The sequence below is a fragment of the Austrofundulus limnaeus genome, unplaced genomic scaffold (assembly GCF_001266775.1).
Source record: "Austrofundulus limnaeus strain Quisiro unplaced genomic scaffold, Austrofundulus_limnaeus-1.0 Scaffold82, whole genome shotgun sequence".
Lineage (NCBI taxonomy): Eukaryota > Metazoa > Chordata > Actinopteri > Cyprinodontiformes > Rivulidae > Austrofundulus > Austrofundulus limnaeus.
In genome coordinates, this window is record NW_013952484.1 from 1,733,903 (window position 1) to 1,737,541 (window position 3,639).

Sequence of the window (3,639 nt, forward strand, 5' to 3'; positions counted from 1 at the left end):
TTATTATCTCCGTGGCCCAGAAACGAAAGGAAAAGTGGATAAATTTCTTCTCACAACACCAGCATTTAAAGAATGTCTACACTTTATTCCCATGAATTAAGTCAGTGCTCAAGTAATAAAATCAGCGTTTAGTCAAATAAGATTTACTTAAACAGCATTTATTTTGTGTCACTGAACAGCTTAAAACAAAGTTATTATTCGACCTGAAACATTTTCCCTTTAGAATATTTTCTTGTGTATTTATTCAAGTGATCGTAAGTTTTAGATCATCAGCAATAAGAAAGAAAATATTTTAAAAATTACCTTGAAATTGTAATAGTAATACAGATTACTTTTGCTTCATAAATCAGGAAGCTTCATAACCTTTTCATGGTTCAGTTTCCTTTACTTAAGTTGATTTTTATTTTTTCTTCATTCTGTTAGTTGCATAAACCAGCTCCTAAAAGAAATTCTGTTGTCCCCAGCATGGCAGACAGGGACAGCACTGTAAAAAGGGGTTCTTCTTCTTGTAATGTATGGCCCTTTTCATATTACAGTTGATGTTTTCACTGTGCTCCTCGACGCGGCGCACGTTGACCTCGATGCTATTTAAAATGGATCCCTGTTCCTCCACCAGTGTAGCCGTCTGCAGGAACAGCTCGTGGACCTGCTTCAGCCGGGCCTCCAGCTCCACCAGCTCCTTGTGTCTGCCTTTGATGTCGCACATGGCCATACGGCACGAGCCTACACCCTGCGGGTGAAAGTCCTGGGACAGCTCCGTCCAGCCCTCGCCACCCTTTTCCACCATCACGTCCAGCTGCTCATCGCTGATGTGTTTCCCCAGGATGGAGGCTTGCCTCTTGATCCTCTTCCTGCATATATTCCTCTGCTTGTCCTCAGCCGTGTTGTAGTCGCTCATCGCAGATTGGAAGGCATGGGTCAGCGTGTCGTACTGGGCGCGGGCAATGCGACAAACGGCCGAGCTGGCGCCCTCTTGCTCCTCTAGCTGTTTGCAGTTCTTACCCAGAGCCTGTAAACGGGCGTACACCGACTCGCCTCGATGCTGGATTCTTCTAGCGATGGCATCCGAGTCCTTTTTCAGAAGGGAGAGGCAGGTGACAGTTGTGGCGTAGCGTTCGTTGTTGGCGTTTAGACGTTGCACCTCGGAGCGAAGCGAGGCGATCTCCCTGCGTATTGTGTTGGCCTCCTTTAGGATGTTCTCCACAGGTGAGGACTTCTCAAAAAGGACAGCCTGCTGAAGCAGAGTTCCGTTGTCTCCATAAAAATCCTTTTCAGAAATCCCGCCTTTGTGACCCTCCTGTTCCTCATTGATGGTCTTCAGTTTCACCAGCATGTCTCTCATTTTGCCTGCAAACACAAGAAGTCTTAACTGGTTAAAAAAGATTAACCTAACATGGTGTTGCAAATAAAGTTAATTTGATAAGTTCCAATGAGTTTCTATAGAACAGCTGGAGCTCAGAAACCAGGTGACCGTGTGATCGGCTGGTGAAGCTAACGGCTAACGCTAAACGGTCAAGAGTCTGGATTTCCCATTACTGTACATGTTGACAACAGAGCAGAAGAAAAAGGACTGACGATGCAGAAATCATAAAAATTATTAATAATAATATTAACCCAATTATTATTAATATTTTACAGTTTATATAATCTATCTAATGTTTTAAATAATGTCAGAAAAGCTGTTTGAGTTATGGATTTATTAACAGAAGATAAACAGGAAAACGTCTCATTTCACAACACAAGTAAGCAGATGTGATCTTATTTAGCTCAATGTGATCTGAGCAGAACATAATGTAACAGTTTAAAATTAAAATGATCTTATAAAGTCCATGTAATCACTGTTATTTATTGAACTGGTTAGCAGAAATTAGCTTGTGGAGCATATAAAGTTTAGCACTGTTGAATCATGCTACAATTTAACACAAACTATTAAATATTACTTTGTCTTCTGATTAATATTTAGACCTACAGAGTGTAAAATAATAACATAAATGTGAGTAATTTTAGGTTTCTGTTAGAGGAACCTGACTTGTTAAGAAGATGTTAGCTAACAGAGACAAGTTTCATCCTATAACCAGAGAACATTTTCTAACTGTTGACTGGTAAATATAAATATTCTTATTTTTTATGACAGTGAGAAGAAATAATAAATATAGCCTACTTTATTACTAGCTGAAGTCATCATTTTTCAGCTAAAGTCTAAGTTACAGGCTGACTTCAGGTCTGGTTTAGATCATTGTTACTTATAAATTAWATATTTTTCTGGTATAAATCTGCTGCTTTACATGATTGTTGAATGAAATTAACTTAATTATTAATTTATTGTAAAAAAAACATGACAGATAATCTGTGAAACAGATCCGGTTCAGCTTGCTGTTTTCTATGGAGGCTGTGAGCTGTTGCCGTTTTTGGACGCCATTTCTGCTCCTCCATGCTGTCACAGATGCTACCAGTGGACGGTATGGGCGGGGCTCAGTCTAATTATCTATATTTAAGTCTATGATAAGTTCTTAATAGAAGTAGAATAATAATAACTTAGACCTGCAAATCAGAATGTGATTTCCTAACTCCCGTGTTGCTGTATTTGGCAAATAACTAATTTATGACAACAGAACAAATCTGAAATTCTACCTGGATGGTGGTTTTGGTGCCACCCCAAGATTTTCACCGGCCAACCCCCATTAAAAGATTTCTTAAAGCGCCACTGGTAAGTGTTAAAAAACAATTGTAGCTATTGTGCAAAATGAAGTAAGATTTTTTTTTTATCTATAAACAATGACATGAGTCACAGTTCAATAGATCTATGGAATGTCTTCTTTTAAACAGGAACAAGGAAGGCAGCATCTTGATTAAAAACAGATTTTGTTTTTTAGTCTGGGATTGCATAAACTTTAACTCGCTCCACACACATCTCTCTTAAATGTACATTTTGTTCATTTTATGTGCATTAAAACTAAGCTATGTTTTTAGTCTCGACACTCAGGTAATTTATTAATTCCCTTTTTTTAATTTATAAAACTGCTTTTTTAGGCTCTATATTCACAAAAAAGGCAGTAAATTCAATCCTGTAGATGTTGAATCAATAGATGTAGCACCATCCACTACCTCTGTCTACAGGTGGCTTCAATTTACGATAGAAAATTATTGCACTCATTACCGTAGTTAAAATTTCTTACCTGTTTTGTAAAATGGTATCCAAAGGCAATAAAAACCCCTCTCGGGTTATCTCAGGTGTTTGGTCAGAAGCACCTTTTTGTTCTGATGAAGGAAGTGCAATATATAAGCCAGCCCTTCCTACCAGGGCCTTCCCACTGAAAAACAAATTACTGTAAGACAGGTGCCTTATTTTTTTTTTGGTCCTTTTCCGCTCACATATTGTATCATGTGACTTCATTTAAGGGTAGTCTTGTCAAACATTCCATCTAACAAACATGCATGGGAAAATAACATGAAAACCACTGAATCAGGACCAGTGGCGGAGCCAGACATTTTTCTCAGGGGTGGCCAGACTGGGACCACTACTCACAGAGGGGTGGCCAGGAAAATTACAAATTTTTTTACTTGAAAGTTTCTGCAGATCTTTGTTTTCCTTATTTCCTTGTGTCAGAACCATTTTAAAAGTGTGTGTGTGTGGGGGGG